This window comes from Mastomys coucha, unplaced genomic scaffold (genome assembly GCF_008632895.1).
Source record: "Mastomys coucha isolate ucsf_1 unplaced genomic scaffold, UCSF_Mcou_1 pScaffold21, whole genome shotgun sequence".
NCBI classification, from domain to species: domain Eukaryota; kingdom Metazoa; phylum Chordata; class Mammalia; order Rodentia; family Muridae; genus Mastomys; species Mastomys coucha.
Genome location: NW_022196904.1, coordinates 118,734,025 through 118,758,063, shown reverse-complemented (window position 1 = coordinate 118,758,063; position 24,039 = coordinate 118,734,025). Strand labels below are relative to the sequence as shown.

Sequence of the window (24,039 nt, the reverse complement as noted above, 5' to 3'; positions counted from 1 at the left end):
AGGGTACCTTGCTTCATTGTCAAGTGTAATCCTTGAGAGAAAGAGTACACCGGTGAACCTGAGGTAACATTGGCTCTCTGGGGCTTCTTTAATCTCAACGAGCTTGGAATCCACCCAGCACTGGAGGTTAAGTTTCAAGTCGCTTTGTGCTGTTACATCTTTGTTCTCTTTACCTCCTCCTTGAAGTAGAAATGATTGATGCTTAAGTAACTTCGGCTGTTGAGTAATATTTATTCAGACCTCGGGAGAACAAGATAGGGCTTAAAATGAAGGTGGAAATTTTCCCTTTGAATGGCACAAGTCGAGCCTTTGAAAGTCAAGTGTAGTCCCAGTTGCGCAGTATAATAAAGATGGAGGGGCCGGCAGGCGATAGGTCTCCTGCAGATGATCAATGTACACTGGTTAAGTGGGGGCTCAAACAGTCTCGTGAAGCCACCTGAGCTGAAGCCCCTGGCTATAAATATTGACTGAGCCCTGGATTGTTCTGAGAATACATCATCACGTCTTTAGCTGAACCTTTCAAGCCAGGAACTGGAGGGCTTGGTAAACAAGCTTCTAAAGCCCAGAGAAAAGGCTCTCCCATTCTAAATTCTCTCTAGATAACCCCAGACCTCCTTCCTCATAGGAAAATGAAAACTGGCCAGGAAAATGAAGTACCCTCTAAGTCAGTGATTATGTGATTTCCACCTCATGCATGCGTGGACCCTTCACATTCATCAGCTCAAGTCTCCTATGTACTAGTGACCAGGACTCAAACAATAGAATTATCACAGGATAGCATGGTTAAATCTCTGAGCCTGTGTACATATAGAAGCATACATACATATCTAAATGTGTAGAAGGCAGAGGACAAATTGTATGTATGCCACCCGTCACCCTCTATCTTTTATCCTCTTCTATTTTGTTTTTCTTTTCAGGGTAAGGTTTCTCATTTGCATGGAGCTTGGTGATTAAGCTGGACTGGCAGACCAGTGAGCCCCTGTGTCTACCTGTATCTACCACTCCTGCCCTAGGATTATAAGTGTGTGCCACGGTGCCCAGTTGTTTTAGGTAGACTCTGGACATACCCAGATCCCCATGCTTGACATGGTGAGCTCTTCACTAAAGGAGCTACCTCCTCAGTCTGATCTTAAGGTCTACAGTTATCTGCACAATGCCAGGGAGCAGTACTTACCATTCTCTCCTCTTGGCTAAGACACCCCAGCAGTTGCTTGCGTGATGGGTGAAACTGAAGGCTGAAGATGAGGTAAAAGAAGGAAGCAGGGGGCGTTAGGATTTTCTGCTGTCTTGGCTAATGTGTTACCACCTAGCATTTGTCTTGTGGGGAGACAGCTCTCTCCTCTGGTGGGGCATGCAGCATGGAAGGAAGACATGAGTCTTCATGCTTGCCCCATCCACTCCCTTACTCACGCCTCTTTCGCTGGCCAGCAAGGGATGAAAAGACCACCTATCCTGAAAGGACCACTCACTCCCTGACATGTATTCTTACCAGGCTTTGGCCAGCATGGCTCTGGCCCAGTTTGAAATGGAAAGAAAATAAGAAATGTTGTCCAGAGCTTCCAAATGAAGACCTCAGTGCTGAATAATCTAGACACTGCTAATCAGAAGGACTTGGGGCCCCCGAGCATGAGATACACTTTCCAGGACAAGTTCTGCCTTTTTGTACGTGAACAGATTTCCCCCACTACTCCCTTCTTCCTTTCTATGTTTCTTAATAAAATGATCTAATAAAATCCTGACCATTTACTTGGAGCTAAGCAATAAGGAATTTTCTCTTTCCTTGGCCACGTGGCATCAACAGAAGAGAAGAGACATTTATTAGAAGATCAAAGCGAAAGAGGTGACCAGGTCCTTTCACAAACCAACAGCTTCTCTCCTGGCTTCTCATCCCCAACACTCCTCAATAGGTTTCCTTTAATATTAAGGCAGAGTTCACATAGTGTACATCCTACATTAAAAAGTGTACATCTCATAAACTAGTCAGCTGCAACCATCACTGGCTTTTAGCATATTGAGACAGTTGTGCAACATTACTCAAATCTAACTTCAAACACTTTGATTGCCCTCAGAGGAAGCCCCTGCCCATTAGCCCCTGTTCCATAGCCTCTCCACTCTCTGTAGTCTCCCAGCTCTTCAGCCATATGGTAATACTCCCCAGGTCCCTGGACTGACATATTTGAAGCATTCAGTACAACTAGAACTGCACAGTATGAGCCATTTTTTGACTGATCATTCCCACTTGTATCTTCAATGGCCCTTCATGGAGTAACAGCATCAATATGCCACTTATTTAATGGCTGAATAGCATCTCATTCATCAGCTGATAGACACTTGTGCCTTTTCTACTTTGGGCATGATTGTAAATATTACTACTATTAATATCTGTGTACAGATTTCTGTGATAGTTTTATTATGGAATTTTCATGTCTTTCCTTAAAGCATACAAGTTCAGAGCATAATGTGCAAAAAGCATACACCCAGAAGTTTAATCTGCTGAAGGGTCTGATCTAGGGCTCTGGGGATGCAGCTCAGTCAGTGAAGTGGCTGCCATGCAAGCCTGAGGACCTGAGTATGAGTCCCAGCACCCACCTAAGAAGCAAGGTGAGGAGGCATGCACTAGTCATCCTCACACTGGGGAAGGAGAGGCAGAAAGATTCCCTGGCCAACCTGCCTAGCTTAATCAGCAAGCTTCAAGTCCCAGGGCAAGACTCTGTCTTAAGAGACTAGGTGAAACCAGTGGGATGACCCCATAGGTAGAGATGCTTGTTGCTAAGCCTGAGAACCTGACTTTAATCCCCATTACTCATGCTGTAGAAGGAGAGAACCAACTCCTACACGCTGTCCTCTAACCTCCACATATATACCATGGTAAGCATGCACCATACAAAGCACATTATAGCCATGGATAAATGAATATAATAAAAACAAGGAGTGCTTTCTCTCAGAGAATTCATCATTTTCTTATGAATGAATGAATGAATGAATGAATGAATAAGAAAGAACACTGGAAGAAGGCTCAGTAGGTAAGAGCATGTACTGTTCCTGCACCCATGTCAGAGAGCTCACAGTTGCATATAGTTAGTTCCAGCCCCAGTGAAATCCAATGCCTCCTGCATCCATGGGTACCTCCATTCAAGTGCACATAACTATGTGGAGACACACAAATAAACATATTTAAAATAAAATAATAAATATTTTTTAAAAAATCACACATCTTTCAGGTGTCAGGGCCAGGGACCTGTTCTGGTGAGGAGAAATGGATACACTCCGTGGCCTCATGTTGTTGAGAAGGAAAAACTATGATAAATGATAGAAGAAAGCTGATGATGATGATATTAAGGCACATTGCAGAGATGAAACATCTGCTCAAATTAGAGGGAAATGATCTAGTCAAGGATGCTGGTAAAGCCCACGCATCATGGCTCCCAACCTAGAGAAACCTGAATGTGCCTTGCCTGCCTTTCTGGGCCCACTGCTCTGCCTGCCTATGATTCTGTGTGAGTAGCAACTTTCGATACACGTATGTGGAAGTAACCCCCTTTAGGTTCCCAAATCTGTCATCTGGAGCTTCCTGGAGGCAGGGGAGAAGTCAGGGATTGCAAGTCAGGGATGATGGTGTCCGATGCAGGGTGACCTCTGCTGTCCAGGACCTGCCAGGCTCCCGTCAGGTCTCCACGTTCTCATCGGTCAAGTGGGTGTAGCGTTGCACAGTGGTTCACCTGTCTCTTGTCAGGGTGTGGGAGATGGGAAAAAAATGCATTTCAACTATGTCCACAGAGAATTCTCACAAAATCTGTGGATGTGACCTTCCATAGCAAGAGGGACTTAGCAGGTGGGACGAAGGCTCTCATTTCTGGAAATATTATGCTGATGTGCCCCAAAGGAAGAATAAATGAGACAGATATAGAGGTCAGAGTGACTAGAGGAAGAGACTGTGAGGCAAGGGAGGCAGCCAGCTTCTAAAGACTAGAGAAGAAGAGAAAGAAAAGGCACGCCTCCCAGAGCATAGACGTGCCAGCTCCCCTGCTTTCTCTCCCATCCAGAAGCAATGTGGACTTCGCCACGATTTGACGTCAGCATTTCTGACCTCCAGAGCCATCAGACAGTAAACTACTGCTATCTTGGATACATGACGCCTGTGTGATTTCTATTACATCAGCAACAGAAACCTAATACACAGCTCGACCTGAGGTCAGGTCAGCAAAGATGCTGGAGAAAAGCAGCATGCTGCTGACAGAAGGGAAGCATTGACCAGGCTCAGAGGCCAGTGGAGAAGGCAGGTGTGTCAGAGCACAGCCCAACTGGTAGGTTCCATGGATGGACCTCTCTATCCATCCCAAGCCCTCAAAGGTTAGTAAAATCCACAAGCAGGAGATTAAGAGTCAGTGCTCTAGCTTATAGTCTGTGCTGGTCCCCAACACAACATAAAAACTGTCCTTGCTGGCCCCTCTCTTCCACCTCTGAGCCTTTGGCTGTCCCTGGTTGTTCTCAGGCCCCAGATTATACGAAGCTTACTTAGTGAGACTTCAATAGCATTATTCCTTGACTGGCTCCATCCTCAGAGAGTCAGCTTGGTCTGCAGTGTAGCCTAGGTCCCAGCATCTTTAACACCTTCCTAGAGGCGTTGAAGTATCCCAGTATCTTTCCAGGGCTGGGTACACTGGCTTGAGAGCCCCAGGGTCACACCGGTCTATGAGAGAGGTCTCTCCTCATGGACGGCTCTGCCGGTGTTTTCTTTCTTCCTTCCTTTGTAGCCTGGCTGGCGTCAGTCTTGCCCACTAAGCCAGGTCCTCCCAGACAGGCAGACTCTGCCATAAATTTTAATTCAAAGTTTTTTTTTCTTTATTATTTTCAAATGTTCAAGGCCATGAATGTGAGGGAAAGTTCTTACACTGTGACCTGCACATCACTCAGAGAGGAGAGATTTTTCTTTCTGCTTTCATTCTAGGGACACACTATTATACCGCAGTGGCTGGTTGGGGCCGTTCCTCTTCTACACACGCATAAGCTGGCCCAGCCGCTATGACGGCAGCACTCGGTATTCTTTATTTGCCTCTGTGGATACTGTTCTATCCAAATTCAAGGCCAGTGACTTTGCTCTGCCGGACTCTTTGTGTGACTGCTCTTTTCTGGGACCAAGTAGGAAGAAAACCACAATAATCTCAGGTAGCGTAAGAATGGGCAGGCCCAGGCCTGTGATTCACCAGTGTGGGCCACTTCCTCAGAGGAACCCACACGGCTTGCCACGGCATGAGTTATTCACCTGCACTCTGGACTGTCCTGATTCTCACCTGCACATCTGATGCTGCTGTGTGCTGGAAAGCCTTGGAGCCTGCCTGGTTGGCCTCCTGCCCAGAGTGTTAAGGACGCCCAGGCTGAAGGCTTGCTGAGAACCTCGAGAGGACTGTTTCGGCTCCTCTAGGATCCCCTCAGGCCTGAGCTTGATTAGAAGTGTCCTTCCTCAGGCAGTGCTGCCCTGGCAGTGGTCCTTCAGTGAAGGAAACCCCCATGACATGACATCTTCCATGGCTCCTGCTTCAATGGCCTTGGGACTGTGACCACATTTGCAGTAAGAGCCTTCGAGCTGTGAGTGTCATGAACTGCATCATGAGTAACAAGGCCTGTGGGTTCCCAGATGGCCCCAGACCTCAGGTCAAAGCCAGCTAGGGTCTTTATGAGAATAGCCCAGGCTTCTAGATGGAACAATCATGAAGGCTCTCTGGGTTTTGTGTGTGTGTGTGTGTGTGATATTGCCCCATGGCTATGACTGGTAAATGGGGATGAGATTTCTCAGCAGAGAAGGTTCCCTTTGCTCTTGTAGCCATTTCCTACTTTAGGCAGAAACCACAAACTTCACTTGCAGGATTGAGGTATGGCTCCCAGATTTAACAAGGCATTCTCCCATTTTCTCAGGGTGGCCTTCAGGGTCACAGTGCAGCTCTCAGGTCCTGCTCACCATCCTAGTCCCTGTCTCCTCTTGCAGACCTGGACCCAGGGAGTTCTTTGTCATTAGAGAACCAGCTGGGCCCCTATGCAGTTCTCTATCCATAGCTAGAATTGGTGGTAGGTGCTCCTTGTAGGGAACAGGTCAATGTCAAGTGCTTCGTGGGCCCTAGAAAACTATTTTTGACAAGCCCAGTCCTTGTTCTATCAACTGGATTAAAATACATTTCAGGGGGCTGGCGAGATGGCTCAGCGGTAAGAGCACTGACTGCTTTTTTGAAGGTCCTGAGTTCGGATCCCAGAAACCATATGGTGGCTCACAACCAGCCGTAATGAGATCTGACGCCCTCTTCTGGTGCATCTGAAGACAGCTACAGTGTATTACACTGGAGCAAGTGGGGTCATCCTAAGTTCAATTCCCAACAGCCACATGATGGTTCACGGTCATTTGTACAACTGCAGTGTACTCACACACATAAAATAAATAATAAAAATAAATAAATCTAAAAAAATTTCAAGTTGCAAAGGTTATCTCTGGCACTAAGTAGATATCAGAGATAACCAGCAAATTTCTAAGAAAAAAAATATATATTTCAGGATCCATAGATGGCTTAGCGGATAAAAGTACCTACTGTCACGTCTGACACCTTGTTAAGTTAAAACCCCCAGAAACTACATGGTGGAAGGAGAGAAATGGATCCACAAATTGTCCTCTAACCTTCAGTATGCATTCTGTGGCCCATTCATGCCAGAGAGAGAGAGAGAGAGAGAGAAAGAGAGAGAGAAAGACAAAGAGACAGAGAGAGACAGAGACAGAGAGAGAGACAGAGAGACAGAGACAGAAAGACTGAAACACCTTTCTCCTTAGCTGATCATAGACTTCTCATGTAACCAAGGATGACCTTGAACTCCTGATCCTCTCACCTATACCTCCCAAGTGTTGGGATCCCAGGTATGTACCATCACACCTGGATCTGCATTTTTATAAAATGGATGAAGAAGGATGTGGATTGACCCTGAGGCAGAAATAGTGTGGTGTGTAAAGACATTGAATTCAACATGAATTCCATGCAGTTAGGGGTTTTCTACTTGTCTCTGAGAAGGAAGGGCATGCCTTTATCCCTCTGTAGGGCCTGGAGTCCCACATTAGCCTGTGTTCACCAAGCTGCCTGTGGACAGGTGGGGTCCCTGCAGGGAGGAAGCCCTTCGGTTTGCTTCTGTTACGGTCCTGGTTGAGTCCATGGCCGGCTAATGGCCTCTCTTTTTTTGCTTTCAGGATCCTTTCTTCCAATTTCCTCCTTTACAGGTGAAAAGGGAGTGAATCCACCTTCAGGTAGGGAAACATACCTTAAGCTAGAGTCACTGATAAGTCCATTCTTTAAGCCACCAGGAAGTCACAAGGAAGTCACAAGGTCCCGGAAGTTCCAGGACTTGTTCTTCTTCTAGAGAAGGGCCCTCTAGGTGTGATTGTGCAATTTTTGTCTGTGATATTGCACAAGTCCAAAGTCCTTTCTAAGGGCCTAAGGGAGCCCTTATCTTTCTGGATAATCCTCCTGTCTGCTGCTACTGGCTATGACGAGATACTCTAGCCCCAGGGCCTTCGCATGCTGCCTCCTCCTCCTGCTGCATTCTCCTGAGGTACACCTGCAGCCCTCAGTCTCCTGACCTGGGCTGAGCCCAGCAGGTGCTGCAGCCTCCAGCACCAACCACTGCTCAGCAGCATTCCTGTGTATCTCATCTCCCAGCTGGCCCAGACATGCAGCCTCCCCTTCCCCCCGCCCCCCAGCTAGCTCTACATACCTTAGCAGAAGCAAACAGCTCAGGCCTGTCCTTCTCCTGGGCTGGGCTTGCTTGCTGCCTCATAGGAGAACCAGCCTATTAATGTACAGCACGTTAGAAATACAACTGGATGCTGCTCTGAATTCTTTGGCAGAACAGGCCCCTTGTGCCCAATGAACGTGAGGCAGAGCCACTGAGCTGGTTGCAAGGAGGAGAGCTAATTAAGTTGTAGGCCTCCCAGAGACCCAGCTGGGTTGTAATAGTGCTCTCTGATCCCAGCATCACCTTAAGCACTCAGAGAAAACAGGGACGGGGTTGGGGGGGGGTGAGTAGAAGGGGGAGGGCTGAGAAGCTGATCAAGTCTTCCCCGGTGAATGTCCACATAACTCACCATCCTCCTTGAAGAGAACTGGAAACTGCTCAATTCTGCCCTGTGGTCTTAGGAGCTCCAATGTCCCCGAGCCCACAGAAAGCTGACTTTTCTTTAGTGCTTTAAGGGATATCCTGCCAAGTGTGATTTGGGGAGACCATCTTGCCTCTGTCCATAGAGATGCTTTCCTCCATAGCCAAACTCATTGATGCTGCAATCCAGTGGTACCTTTCGCACACTTTTCTCTGCTTGAGTGTCAAAGCATTCCAAACATGGGGCTTTGCCATCAAAAACAGTGAAAAAGGGTGGTCGTCTGATATCCAACCTGGGACCTAAATGCTGTACCCTGACCTGCATGCATGCAGATATGCAAGTGAGTGTGTGTGTGAGTGTGTGTGTGTGTGTGTGCTTGCAGGTGCATAACTATGTGTAGGTGTGAGTACATATGTGTCTGTGGAGGCCAGAGGACAACCTCAGCTGTGGTTCCTCATAATCCATCCTGTTTTGTGAGAAAACAAAAAAATCTCTTACTTTTACCTGCAACTCACCAATTTGGCTGCTGGTTAGCCTGTGGGCCCCAGGGATCTACTTTCTTTGCCTCTTTAGAGATGAGATTACAAGTGTGTGCCACAATGCTCAACTAGTTTTTTTTAAACATAGGAACTGGGCATTGAACACTTAGGTCCTTGTGTGTGCAAGGCAAGCACTTACTTACTGAGCCATCTGGCAATCCCACGACACGCACTCTGTACTCTTTTAAGCCGATAGATCTTAACTTTTCGATCCAGCTTTCTAGAATGACACACTGGAAGGAAGGATCGATAAGGCAGCCTATCACAGAGACGGGTGTGCCCAGTCGACCCCACATCCCAACCCGTGCCTTCTACAGTACAGTGTTCAAACAGTAGCCTAGAAGGAAAGAGCCAAACAGACGGAGACTTGCCTCATTCTGCAGTGACCGAGACCAGGGGAGGATGCTATTGGGAAGGGAGTGGAGCCTGAGCTCAGCTCCCATGAACACCTTTGTTGCTTTTTTGTTACTTTGTTTGTTTACTATTAGAAAAACACAGGTTGCATATAGAACACTGCACTGCTCCAAAGCAAAATTACAAGCAGCATGTTTCCTGCCTACAAGGCGACATCTGCTAAGTTCGTCCCACGCAGCCCTGGCCCTTTCTAACTAACAATGGACCAAGCTCTGTGCAAAGTACATGCTCTTCCAGAGACTACACTCCCCAGACAGCCATGCTGCCAAAGAGTAGCCATGCGATTTTTGCTCAGGCATTGAAGAAAACCAGATAATATTAGGCTCAATCCAGCTTAGACAGGGGCTTATTTCTTCTAAAAACAGAGAAGGAGACAGACAAAATTCCTGCCCGAATCTGTTAGCCGTGGCCTTGTGGCCAAATCCCAAGAATTCTGCCCTGGCTGGGAAGGCTAAGAGCTCAGCACTTCTGAGCAAGGGGGATTTGGGCCAGAGACTCCACCTCACATTCCTGGTCTCAGAATGGCAGCAAGATGTGTCAGAGGGAACAGGCCCTCCAGGGCATTCTGAGTCTGTGGAAAGAAGCTAGGTGACCTGGAGATTTCTGGGTTTTTTCTTTCTGTTGTTATTATTATTGCAAGAACTTTAATAATTCTGTAGTTGGGCTAGAGATACAGAGATCTGAACTTATGAAGTTTGATGCCAGTAGAGACCCCGTCTCAAAAAGAGGAGGGTGGTGCCTAGAGACTGTCAAATGAGACTGTTCTGCGATCTACACACACACACACACACACACACACACACACACACGCAGACATACACACACATACACATACACACACACAGACACACACATACACAGACACACAGACACACATACACACACATACACACACACATACACACACATACATACACACATATATACACACATACACATACATATACACACAGACACACACAGACACACACATACACACACAAACACATACACGCACACAGACACACACACACATACACTCACACAGACACACAGACACAAACACACACACATACACACGCATACATACACACACAGACACAAACACACACACAGACACATAGACCCACATATACACACACAAACATATACATACATAGACACACACACACACACAAGTTAGACTAGCACCTGGCATAGAGTAAGCATCCTGGAAATATTCATTATAAAAATAACATTCTCCTAGCTATAAAAGGGGCTCTCACTGGAAACAAATTTTGAAAAGACAAATGAGTGAAGGGATACAGTTGAATTCATCTGCTATTTCAATTCATAGACATGGTACCTTATTAAAATATGTCTTCTGGAATCTTCTATCCATATCCATATGCAGACAAGTGTGTCTGCATAGCATTTCCTAATTAAATTCTTTTTTACTCACAAAGAAGTAGAACTATGTGTGTGTGAACTAGCTTGTAGTTACTCCTTGGTATTTACTGGCATCTAATTTACATATAATCTGCAAGCACCCTACCATGCATTATAAATTATCTCTATATTGCTTATAGTGCTAGAGAGATACTACATTTTATTGTTTAGAGGATAACAAGAAAAGATGTGTGCATATATTCAATACAGTTGCAAGGGTTGTTTTTTTTTTTCAAAACTTTTATGTGTGTATGATGTGTGTCTGTGTATGTGTGAGTGTTAGTACATGTGCCATGGTGCATGTGCAGAGGACAGAGGACATCTCAGGTGCTGGTCCTTTCCTTATGCTTTACTTAAAACGAGACCTTTAAAAAAAAAAGATTTATTTATTATTATACATAAGTACACTGTAGCTGACTTCAGACACACCAGAAGAGGGCATCAGATCCAATTACAGATGGTTGTGAGCCATGTGGTTGCTGAGACCCGAACTCAGGACCTTTGGAAGAGCAGTCAGTGCTCTTACCGCTGAGCCATCTCGCCAGACCGAAACAAGATATGTTTATTTATTTTACATCTAGTGCTTCTGCATGCATGTGTGCGTGCGTGCATGAGTGTCACAATATGCATGTGGAGGTCAGAGGACAACTTGTGGAAGCTGATTCTCTTCCTCCCACCAGGTTCCAGGGATCAAATTCAGGTCACCTACTTGGCAGCTAGCAGCTTTATCCACTGAGTCATCTCACTAGCCCAAGAATTCTTTTTCACTGTTCACTGCAACGTATGTCAGGCTTGCTGGCTCAAGAGCTTCCGGGGATTCCCCCATCTCCCCATCCCATCTGACTGTGGTATTTCAGATGTGTGCTACTGTCTCCAGCTTTATGTAGATTCTAGGGTTTCAAACAAACTCAGATCTTCACACTTGTATGGAAAACATTCCCGCTGAGCCATCTCTCTAGCCCTCAAATATGTTTGATCTAGAGTAGTTGAATGCACAAGTGGATGTCACAATGTTTTGTGTGAGTAGATATTCAGCAATTTGTTCATCTTGTGGCTGCAATAGTGTTTCATTGGGCTATAAGCAGCAGCTCAGTGAGTGTCCTTCTATGTAATTAACTCATTTAGTTACAATTTACCCCTCCCTCCAAGAAAGGAGGGATGACTTCACCCTGAAGTCTCTTCTGGTCCCCCCACCCCTGCCAAAACATGTGATTGATCCTCACTGTTTGTAGAGTCCATGTTTGCAAATTCATTTACTCTGATAATTAATTTGCAACCTTAAAATCAAGACTTCTTCGTAATTAATAGCACTCAAGTGCAAAACAATGAGAAGTGTGGGCCACCGGCACATAAACGGCAAGCAGCAAAGATCAGTGAGGTGACACCCAGTCCTCTCCCTGGGCCTTCTTAGGTGTCCTTTCACACTCTAGCCACACATATACTTTCTGCATTTTCCGCTGGCAACTCCACTGTTGAGAAGGCCTATCCCCATCCCTGTCCCCCAACCCTGCACTGCTGAAGGGCTTTCTTTCTTTCATTCTTTTTAAATTTTTTAAATATTTATTTATTTATTTTTGGTTTTTCAAGACAAGGTTTCTCTGTATAGCCTTGGATGTCCTGGAACTCACTCTGTAGACCAAGTTGGCCTCCAACTCAGAAATCCACCTGCCTCTGCCTCCCAAGTGCTACTACTGCCCAGCACTGAAGGGCTTTCTAATGTTCCTGGTGCAACAAGATTCTGAATCAACTTACAGAAAAAATATGTGTGTTACACAAGCTTTGTTCAAGCACAAGTTACACCACCTCTGGCCTTGGGTTCAGCCTCAGTGAAAGAGAACATACTAAATAAGGTGCCTTTCAACAGAGGCGTGTGTTAGCATTCAGAACCTGTGGAGATACATGGGCGGGTCCACAGACCTGTTGCCGGAGCAACAGCCACCATATTCCCAGAATCCATTGGGTTCAACTCCCACCTTTACCTGGACTGCTACGTCACAACCCATATATATATATATGTTATATATATATATATATATATATATATATATATATATATATATATATCATATATAATGCTTTCTTTGCTCTCTCTCTCTCTCCCCTCTCTCTCTTTCTGCGCCACTACCCCCTACTCCCTCTCAATTAAACCTCTTACACGTGGAACTGTCTAGGCCTAGTGTGATACTTCCAGGCGCGACTGCCCGCCGCCTCAACACATCAGCAAGCATAAGGCAAACCTGTGTATTCATCAGTGGGCAAAAGTGCGGAGAGGAAAGCTTCATAGGAACCTTTAGCCCCACGCCTCTGCTGGGAGCAATGCCTGCCTTTGCTAATAGCTGTCTAGAGAGACTCTCTTCAACATAGCTGCTCCAGCATGGGAACTGTTTCCACAGCGGAGACTGTCTCCTCGGGTCAGTAAGATGGACAGAGAATGAGCCCCTTGCTTCCCTTCTTTCTAACTCATCTGACGTCAAACACCAGAACCAAGGTTCTCCACCAGCCAGCTAGAGTCCAGAACTCCCATAGCAACTCTTCTTTACTGCCCAATATCTCAATACAAGACTGGCCTTCTTTGGGGAGCTTTCCTGGTTTCCTCCATTTCCTGCTTATAAAAGGGTTATGCTCTGATATCGGTTGTCAGAGCAGAGCCACTGAGTAAATAACCACAAAATGCAGCAGCCAGAAAGCCTCTTTTCTCTGAGCTTGCTCTGGACTTAGGTGTTTATGTGCACACACCATCTGAACTTAAGGTGGGTGCACCCGCATACCGATGGTGCAGAGCTCATCTCAGGATCAGCAACAAGTGTGGCCTTAGCTCGTTAGACTGTCCATGCATGTTCATGATCCTGAAATAACCAATTGGACTCCACAACAAACAATGATTACAAATATCAAGTACCTACTGTGTCCAAAGGAAACATCACTCACTGGCCATTGATGGCCTATTTAGATCTAAGCGTCTGTTTTCCCTAAGGCAGAAGAAAGGAGGAACTGCCTTCCTCCTGTGCAGTCAGTGTCTCACATCTGGGCCACACAAAGAATGTCCTGCAAAGATGGGGCACATAGCCTGTTCACCCCCACCACCCCACCACCACCCCACCCCCGTGAAAACACCAGCTCATGGCTGATGCAGAAGTCTTCAACAATGAGGCCAGGCTGGGCAAACTGCAGTAGCTAATAGATCCTGAAGCCTTCGGGCCTAAGCATAACAAAGGCTCATTCTGTGCCCATTGTGAGTTGGTCTGGGCTGCAGGATAGCTGGGGGCTTATGGTCTAATCCACAAGTCACTTGCATAGATGAAGGTTAGTGGCTCATTCTGAATCTTAGAACTGAATTCTCTGAAATGTATGGCTTCCATGATTACCATGAAAGGGAAAGAGTTATCCCACCCACCCCAACCTGGGGCTATGCTTCAATCTGGAAGTTAACTACCTCACTTCCTCTTATAGCTTGTTGTTAGACCCAGTCAAAATGGCCCCACCCATCCTCCAAGAGGCCAGAAGATATAGGGATACCAAACATGACGCAGGTAAACAAGAGCCATCGCCTCAACCACACCACACGTCAACATCAATGTATCTACAGTCGTGGGTCCTACTGGAAAGTGCTCTCAGCCTTAGGTGAGGAGAACTGAATTTTGATAATTCAATTAGTAAGAAGACACAGATGCATACAGACATCTGTGTGCATCTCTGTCCTGGTAACAAAATAGGCTAGGCTCTTCATAAATAGCTGATGGATCCAGACAATCAATCAAGGGACACATGGGAATTAAGAAGATGACCAATGGTCCAACTGAAATGAGCCTGTTGGTCCACCTATGATTTAAAGGTCATAAAGATCCCTGGAGCTCTCCCCATGGCTCCCCCTTACCCTGAATGCTCCATGATTTCCACCAACAGGATGAGAGAAAGCAGGTGTACAGACTTAAGAAGTTTGAACAAGGTCAGCACAAAAGCACATATTAGCAGAAAGGCTCATTTTCATTTCGACTTTAATTCCTCCACTTGAAACATATTGGAATTTTGTTAAGCAGTTTTGAAGAGATGAGTCAACAAGTTTTTTTTGGGGGGGGGGCTGGATGGGTGTTTTGCTATTGCTGTTGTTTTGTGGTGAGCTAAGGGAGAGTCATATTCCTCAGCAGTCTGCCCACCTGCACATTGCTCTTCCTCTCATAATAACCTCTCATCTGTGCTCATGCACGTAACCCTAAGTTCAGTGGGTCACCCAAAAACAGAGGGATGGAAAAGGAGAACGGGGAAGGGGGCTCTGGCCAAAGCGGTATATATGTGTATGACATCCTCAAAGAAGGAAGTTGCTGGCAGTGTGAGCTCTCACCAGCAATGGATGAGAGTGGGTTACTTTGCAGAGAACTGATGGGTGGATCGAATGCTCATTTATACTTTTATCATGAGTTCATATGAGTGTGTGCCTTGAGACAGGGTCTTGCTGCATAGCCCAAGCTGCCCTGGTTCTCTGGCTCATTGTCCCACATGGGAGTCCAAGCATGAGTTACTACACCTGGCTTTGATTTATTGCTTTAATTAACTGATTTAAAGGTTTTTACACATTCCTTCTAAGTTTCTATCTCTGCTATCACTCAGGCTTTTCCCCTATTACTATTATACCAGCTCTTTTTTTGTTTGATAATAACTTTTCACATAAAATAAGATTACTCACAATGTTTTTAAATTAAAAAAGTATTAGTGCGTGAGTGCAGAGGAGGGGTACATCCCATGATATGCAGAGGAAGCCAGAGGACAACTGTGTGGAGTCGCTTCTCGCCTTCCAACTTCACGTCTATTGCAGGGATCAAAATCAAGTTGCCGGGCTGCCTCGGCATACACCTTCTTCACCACACCACCCACCACACCACCTTGCGGGCCTCCTTAGGTGATATCACAGATGTCCTCCTACTGTGACCCATGCCTGTAAGTGTCAGTATTTCTAGAGACAGACCCCCAAATCTTTTACTTTTAGACCCATTTCTAAATATCTCTTTCAGAAAAGTCCTTGCCCCAGGAGTAGAAGAGTTCCTGATGTTAAATGTATGTGGAATTTGTTCTGATCTATGGGGAAAGCTGGGGATTTTCTCTAATTTCTCCCACATGGCTGGTTCTCCTATCACTTATTGCCTAATCTCCTTTCCTCCGCGGATCTTTGCCACATAGTAACCTCTTATCTCCATCATCTCTGTGCTTGAGACCTTTGGGTCTATTGGCCCATCTGTTTGTGGTTTCTTTTGGCATTGACACTTTATGATATGCACCCCCCCCACGATAAAATACTTTAAACATACGCTCTCAAAATATTCTGGGCTGGATCAAGCTACCAGAAATTTCTTAAAAGGAACATTGCAGGCTACTACAGGCCTGCTCTGCACATAATTCTCATTGACCCGAGGCAGCCGGCTTGTCTTACCATGATGATGGAGTTACAGAGTGCCTTCCAGAAACATTTGCTTTGATTTCTGCCTCTGCTCATCCTGGCCTGGTGCTTTGCAATGGAGGATGCAGTAAGAGTGGAGTGAGCGAAGAGACCCAGCCTTGCCAGGCCAGCTCGGTCCAAATTAATCTGTGCAGGCACTCTCCTTTTAGAAAGAGGATCCTGGCCTGAAAGGGCTGGTTCTCATTTAGTCACCTTCACTGTACCCAGGCAGGGGAATGCCCCTAAATGAGGCTACTAGCTGCTCATTAAGGACCTGTCAGCCCGCTTAGGAACAGGTTCCATTCACTGCTTTCTCAGGAGCTATCTTGATTGGGCTGCTGGCATGCCATCTGCAAAATGAACCTTTTATCCTGGGCGTCCTTCTAGCTCCAAGTCAGGTTGGAGGCAGCTCCATCCACATGTCCCAAATCCTCCCAGCCTGCCTTTGTTTCCCCTCCAGGCGGGTTTGTCAGAGCTGTTCCATAGCACCACATCCAGATACCTCTGCATTTGCTGAGCTTTCTTGCTTTGTGAGCAGTCCTTTCAAGATGGGGATAAAAGGGTCCCCAAAGCATGAAGCAGATTAAAAGCAATGTCTGTACAAGGCAAGAAGAAAGTTAGGGATTTCTTTTCTCCCTTCCTCTCATTAGTTTAACTTCAACTGATTTAAACATTTGCTCCACGTTCCCTGGAAACTAAGAAGTTTGATTTGGAATGCTGTTGCTGGGGAAAAATGCTGCTGAGTTTCTGAGGCAAGAAACATGGCTGCTGATGAGCAGGGCTGACTTCACACGGGTGAGAGGACTCACAAACCCTGGGAGAGAGGGAGTGATTCTAAAATGTTTCCAGCTTCCCCAAATCCAGCTTGCTTCGATTCAAGGGTGGCTCAAAAAGTTCCCTTATGGAAGCACAGTGAATATTCTTCCACAGTCTCTGACCTGGAACAAATGGGCAGCAACAACAAACTTCCTAGATCAGCTCTGGAAATGTTATGTGGATGACAACTCTTGGTTCTTTCTTCTAGCAGAAAGAAATGAACAAATGAATGAATGAATGAATAAATAAATAAATAAATCTACCAAATTATGCCACAGAAAACATTGCCCCCCCAATATCCTCCTCTCTTATTCAAATAGCAATAATCATCTCTGAAGTCTCTCTGTTTGCAGGTGCATTTTGGAATAGCTCAGGTCAGACTACAGAACCTCCTTGGTCCTCATTAGAAATTCTAATTGATAGCATTAATTGGCATTTTTCAAACACCAAGAGCCCAGCTTGAAGTCTACAAATAAAAGCAGGCCCAGATGCTGAGATTTCATTGCACTCATTTAACACTTCGTAAGCAGTTCATTAAGCTGATAACACTTTAAACAGTAACACTGGTGTTTTCAGATTCCCTCGGCCTGCAATTGTCCCCAGACACCCAGGGAATTCTGCCCAGATTGAGAACCACAAGAATCTACTTGCACCATGAGTCTCTTAATTGTGGGCACCCTGGCCTGCGGCCAGTTTCCAGAAGCCTGCCTGAGACCTTCACATCCCAGTGGCCAGGGACCCTGGCCCAGGTAAGGCTAGGAACCAGGTGCCCCAGAGACAGGACAGGGATCCAGACTGAAGATGCAGGCTAGAGAAGAGTTGGGCAGTGAAGGAGTGGGGCTACCCCTGTGCTCTCAGCAAGCAGGGAGCATGGCCAACCAAGTGACTTCAGCTGGAATCCAGGATTTGCCATTTCAGGGGTCCATTTGTCATTTTTAAGGGAACTAAGGGTGAGTGTTCACCACCCTCTAAGGATGTCTCTCTGTCTCAGGTTTTACCTAGAACTTGAAGACTCTGGCCTAGCATAGGACCCCCACACTGCCATAACCCTCTGAGACCTGGGGCAGAGACACAGTTAGAGCAGCAGGAGGCAGCTCGGGCGCTAAACTGTCCACTCTGGTCCGCCCCTCTACTAGATAAACAATACGAGAGTTGACCTTCATTTGGTCTTTTTCGTAGTGCCAGGCTGGGCACAGCATTGTAGATGTTCATTTCATAACAATCCTATGAACAAAGGAATGGGGACTGGTGGGTGGGATGAACATCTTTTCTGGGTGACAGACGGTGGAAATCAATACCACAGACAATGACTGGCCTGGAGCGTTTGGCGAGCATGCAGCACGTGCCAGCTAAGGTGTTCTTGGTCCGCAGAAGCACTGGCTCCTTCAAACCTGTGGGCTGCCTAGGGTGTTTTCACCCACTTTTTGAAGAAGAAGAAGAAAAAATTATGTCATCAAGACAGGGCTGAATTTGAACTCATTAGAATCCATCTGGCAGTCATGACCTGGCTCGCGGCCCCTATGCTAAGCCCCAATAAGAGGAAATGAGAGGTGTGTGGATGTCGAATTCGAGTGCCAAAGTGGGGAATCCTGTGGTTTGACCCCGGGGCATCAAGAACACAGTGCTCTCTAACCTCCAGTCTGGAGATGATGAGTAACCAATAGGTAATTGATGGATAGCTGACCAGCTGCTGATTAACCATAGTGAGGCTGCAGTGAGGCTCGAGGCCATGACTCCTGTGGCCACAGAGATGGAAACTGAACCCTATCCCACCGAAATCCTGAAGTCTGAAGCCACGTTCCCAGGGATTCAGCTCGGCTGGGCACTGCAAGGATCTTCAACCTGGCGCACAGCGCCATCTCGTGGCAAGAACGGGCAGCGCAGTAGGGCCGCTCCCTCTGATCTTCCCAGAGGATCAACCAGGTGAGTCTGGGATTACTGAGGCATCTCCTTGAGAACGCCCCAGTCTGATGCTCAGGGAGTTGGAGGCCTGGGAGGCTGCATCAGTTAAAGGAATAGGCCAGTTAGATATTGCTTTGATTAGGCCTGGGCTTTGGGGCTGGATGGTGCTTCTCTCCGACGCACCTGAGTTGTAAAGGTGTCCAGAATCTGCCGCTTCCTCAAAGACACATGGTTTCCTGACTCAGAACAAAGACAGGCTCAGACACTAGCTTCCATTTATTTATTCAGTCAGCAAACGGTGCTGAACACCTACTGTGCATCAGTTAGGTCGGGAGGTGTGCGTTGACGACAGGAAAGAGAACAAGAAAGAAGCTTGCTGTTAGACGATCCTCCTCGCCAATCTGGAGAAGCCCCAGTTACTCGGAGTGTTTGCAAAGAAGCATTTTAAAGACAGGAGGAATGCAAAGCACACCCACACGGCACTCAGCACAGTTTTCAAATGTTTTAAAATTGTGAAATAATCCTATATGTTCTTTTTTAGACTGTGAGTTAACGAGATCTGAAGACTGGGCCTGTTAACTACAGTCGTCTCAAAATAGTGATGAGTCCAGATGATATTTTGAGATAAGTGCCTCAACTGTAATATGTCATGAAAGTAGCTGTGATTTCTGTTGGAGGAAAGAAAACTTCTCAGGCGATGCTAATACTCCAGGGCACTCTGCCTAGATTTGTAATTGAATCAACTGCTAAACTGCAGCTAGAGGTGAGTGAAAATAATGATGTCATGTTACTCTCTTCAAGTTCACAGACCCCCCTCCCCTGTTCTTCTGTCTCTGCATATTTTCTTGTGTAAGAAGTCGGGTGGAATGGGCATGGTGGCATAGTCATGTGGAATCCCAGTCATGGGGGAGACTGAGGCAGGAGGATTACAGGATCAGACAATCTAATGACTCTATCACAAAATGAACGTACAAAGGGGATTTGGGATGTATCTCAGTGGTAGACGGCTCACCTAATGCAAGAGGCCCTGGGATCAATTCCCAGAGCAGCATAGATTAGGGGATGGAGAAAAGAGACGAAGAGAAGCGGAACCATCTCTACCTGGCAAATGTATAGACAGGCATGCAAGGTGGGGAGGTGCTGAATGCTTGAGGGACATCAAGTTATACACTGACAATGACACTAACAGGGAGGACTTGTGTGGCTGAATTTGACTTGAAGAAGTCCTTACAGAGGGGGCCCATTTGGCAAAAGAGCCCTACATTTTTTTCTGTCAGTGTGAGTCCTGAGTTAAGGGCCCTAAACTCACATCCAAGTAGGTAAGCTTGGGTCAGCTTGACATCACTGGCATATGTCGCAGCTTTATCACCCACAATTTCCAGGGCTATTTTGGGGGCAACCCAATGAAGTCCAGAGCAGTGTGCCTTACACCGTTGAGTTCTGCCCCACTGAAGCTTAACCTTGCCTAAAGGCCAGTGCCTAGCTCCATGCGGTGACCAGGCTCCTTCCAGTATGAAGTGCCCCTTACCTCCCTGCTCCCTCACCAGCTTTCCTACCAGCCAAGGTCTACAGGGCCCCTCTAAGTTAGAGCTGGGGAAGGCCCCTCTTGTCTCCTCCCTGGAGATCCAGCCTAGCCATGGTGCCATGCCGATATACACAATACAGCAGGCCATGCTGGGCTGGCTGGTGTGAGCAGGGAGCAAGGAGAGGCCTTTGTAGCTGGATAGGAACCGGTGTGACAAGCTTGCAGGATGATGTCAGGGCTGGCACCAGCAGAGAACAACTCTGTTGACAAGAAGATTAATTAGACAAACGCAGTGCCAGTCAGGCTCTGCCGCCATCTCCTCCTCAGAGGTCAGCTCCATCAGGTCCCTGCTAGAGACTCTTTTATTTTTTTTTCCATCTTTTTAAAAGAAAACTTAATCTCCTAACAAGACATCCCCAAAACAATTCATGGCGTGCCAGCAGAGCAAGTACATACAAGCATGCTCTGCAGAGGTTCCAGGAACCCACCAGGGCCTCCCTTCTACCTGTCCAGACAGATGCTGCTCCAGGAAGAATGCTGGCCTCCACACTGGTCCTTCCTCATCAGAGACGCTGCTCCAGGTAGGCTATCTCTGCCTTTCCTAGAGACTTCTCTTTTCATAGGTGGGGGTGGGCAGCCCACCAAGCCAGTCTCTGGGCTTCGAAGTTCCCCCCCACCATTGACCCCTTCCTCTCAAATCCTCTCTTTCTTCAACAGATGCCTGCCCCCATGGGAAGAGAGTGTGAGAGTGGCCTCTCTTATCATTCCACACTCGTTCCTTGAGCTAGTTACATCCTAGCAGCCCTGAGGACAAACAGGTGATCATAGTACCACCTAAAAGGTGAGGGTAAGCCTGAGAGGGGCTTCTATCTGGGAGGAGGAGACACTGAAAGCAGTCAACTAAAAGCACAGTGAAACTCATACGTGTCTGTGGGAAAGGATCCAAGAAAGGACTGTGGAAGAAGGGACGTGGAGGGGGCAGCCATTTTGGAGAAGATGACTCCAAAAGAGGAAGTGAAGGTAGGGTTGAGGCCTGAGGAATTCTGGGAAGCTGCCTGGGAAAGCTGCCTCAGAGCCACAATGTGTCAGGGGCAGGGGTAGAATGGTGCCAAAGGAGGAAGTGCTTTGTAAATATCTGTCCATTGCAAGAATTAAAAGATTATTTCTAAATTGTGTCTCTCACACATAGCCCAACAGTGAAAGTTACCCATGGGAGTAAGGGCGGCTAAATTGTAGATTCCTGCCTCTACTGATTCTAAAGGGTGGCACTGTGCCCAGAAAATGCCATTTGAGCAGATCTCCTATCCTCCCGACACCCTCTTTTTATAATGAGCCCCCTCTCAAGCCCCATCTCCAAGCAGGCCACTGGGCCCCAGACTGCTGCTGTCTGTCTGGAGAGAGGCCAAAATGAGAGCAACTGAGTGGCTGATGGCCAATCCTGCCCAACCCATGCCCCTTCTAGATATCTGCTAAGGCCCAGGGTCTGACAGTTCCTGGACCCTCTGTGCCCCTCAGTGAACGAATGGAGCGGTAGCCTGCAGGTATCAGCTGCAGTCCCACACACCTGTGTTCCAGGTCTGTCACAGGTGTGAGCCCCAGCTGGATGACAGCACTCACACCTGCACTAAACAGAGTCCTTGGGGCCTGTAGGATCCTGCAGGGGTCACAGCCATCAGGGCAGTCGACAGAGCTGACGAGAGTGGCAGAATCTGTGCTGTTTCCTGCCACCTTGCCTGTCCATGGCTGTCCGCAGACCAGGATGTGCTCTTGTAGCTGAGCCTCCATGGGTGCCTAGATAGCCTTTAGGTCCTCGTGCCTCTCCCTGGATCCCTTTGAAGTCCTGCAGGTGACAGCCTCCTGTAAGTGTGATGGTGATGGCAGGCAAGGGACTGCACCTGGGTGCAGCAACTTAAGGAAGGAAAGGACAGGCTTGTTTCTGACACACGGTTTGAGAGGGCGCACTCCTTTGTGTCGGGAAGCATGCAGCAGAGCATGAAGGGTGTCCCATTGTCACAGGTCAGGGTGTCCCATTGTCACAGGTGGGGGTGTCCTATTGTCACAGGTCAGGGTGTCCCATTGTCACAGGTCAGGGTGTCCTATTGTCACAGGTCAGGGTGTCCTATTGTCACAGGTCAGGGTATCCCATTGTCACAGGTCAGGGTGTCCCATTGTCACAGGTCAGGGTGTCCTATTGTCACAGGTCAGGGTGTCCCATTGTCACAGGTCAGGATGTCCCATTGTCACAGGTCAGGGAACGGAGGTGAACGCCAGTGCTCAGCTTGCTTTCTCTTTTTGACTTTGTTAAGGCCAAGGCATGGTGCCACCCACTTTCAAAATGGATCTTCCCTCCTTAGCTAAGCCCCCCTAAATATACCCTCACCATCACTGACACACCCAAGGGCGTGTCTCCCAAGTGATTTCAAATCCAGTTAGCAAGGGAGATTAATCAGCATGGGGTGTATAGAACTTGGGCAGTGGGGCCTGATAGGATCACTCTCCTTTTCTCTCCCTTCCTCTCTCTCTGTCTCTGTCTGTCATCTCTCTCTCTCTGTCTGTCTCTGTCTGCCTGTCTGTCATTTCTCTCTATCATCTCTCTCTCTGTCTCTGTCTGTCATCTCTCTCTCTCTACCTTCTCTCTCTGTCTGTCTGTCTGTTATCTTTCTCTGTCCATCTGTCATCTCTCTCTGTGTCTGTCTGTCTGTCATCTCTCTCTCTCTCTCTCTCTCTCTCTCTCTCTCTCACACACACACACACACACACACACAAGGACACACCCTTGCATCTCAGGGGACTGTCATGCATACACTCCAATGTCACTGAGACCAGCAGTGTGGGGCTGCAGGTGGCAGCAGGGAAGCTGTAGATTCTGCTCATGTGATCCAGACCTCAGGGATGTGGAAACCTTGACTCCAGGAGAGGCTTCATGATCCCGGACTCCAGGGGCATGAAGACCAGATGAGTTGTTGAGGAGCTGCTGGGAATCACCTATTGATCGGATCTGTTTTCCAGCTGCCTGTGGAGTGGAATTCTTGAGGCCTGCATGGGAGCTCACTGTTGCCCTTCATACACCCCACAGTCCTCCCATGCCCCTAAGTTCCCACAGAAGGGAGCCTTGCCCCCAAGGCACTGGCCTACTTCACTCCTATGAGAGACAGTGAATTTAAAAGGGGTAGCATAAGGAATTCTGTGCCTTGTCCTGAGCCTGCTACCAGCATGTGACCACAGGCCTCATCTTCCCCACCAGGCCTTTCCCTGTAGGCAGAGGGACTATGTTCTCTTTCTGGGAAGTGATTGAACTCCATGCACCGATCTCTGCTGCCCTCTGCTGCCTACGTCTGGCTGGTGCCGACAAGGACTAGAGCTCCATGCATCTCAGACACAGCAGCCCTGAGAGATGGGGAGCCTGAGGTTCAGGATGGGCCAGGGGGGTGAGGGGGCTCCTCCGGGTCACACAGAATCAGCCCTGCGCTTGCCTCCTCATCAGCAGGGCGGTTACTCTCTCACCAGCAGCCACATTTCACTCAGGGACTTGATAGACATGCCCCTTACTGGACCTCTAATCTAGAGGAGGATGGAATCTCACTTTAAATGAATTGGCTTAATCTAGCAAGCTGTGGCTGAAATATATGATGTTTTCCTGGATTTTTCCGACATGGAGAGAGCGTGGAGAGAGTAGGGTTAGACGCCATGAGGACTTCCCAGTGCTCACCCTTTCCAGATGAGCTGCAGTCCTGAGAAGGCACTGGATGGCGCCTGAGGACGTAGAATGGAGTCTTTTACAACTAGAGTTAAATTATTTCATTAGAGGATAATCTTAATGATTCACATAGGTCTTAGGAGACAGCTCAGTCAGTAAAGTGGTTTCTGTACAAACACTAAGACC

At 47.3% G+C, this 24,039-nt stretch overlaps 2 long non-coding RNA genes across 2 annotated transcripts in view; one reads left to right on the top strand and one right to left on the bottom strand.

Annotated features, from left to right (window-relative positions):
• Positions 1-214: 214 nt before the first annotated feature.
• On the bottom strand, positions 215-7,850 carry LOC116100922. Its single transcript, XR_004122729.1, has 3 exons — positions 7,744-7,850; positions 1,175-1,235; positions 215-378 (listed from the first exon to the last, which is right to left on the bottom strand). It is a non-coding gene; the product is annotated as an uncharacterized LOC116100922 (long non-coding RNA).
• A 12,580-nt stretch (positions 7,851-20,430) lies between these two features.
• The window catches only part of LOC116103073, a 14,017-nt gene continuing 10,408 nt past the window's right edge, over positions 20,431-24,039 (top strand). Inside the window, exons 1-2 of the long non-coding RNA XR_004123374.1 lie at positions 20,431-20,737; positions 20,874-20,997. This is a non-coding gene — a long non-coding RNA (uncharacterized LOC116103073). The remainder of the gene's footprint in view (positions 20,738-20,873; positions 20,998-24,039) is intronic.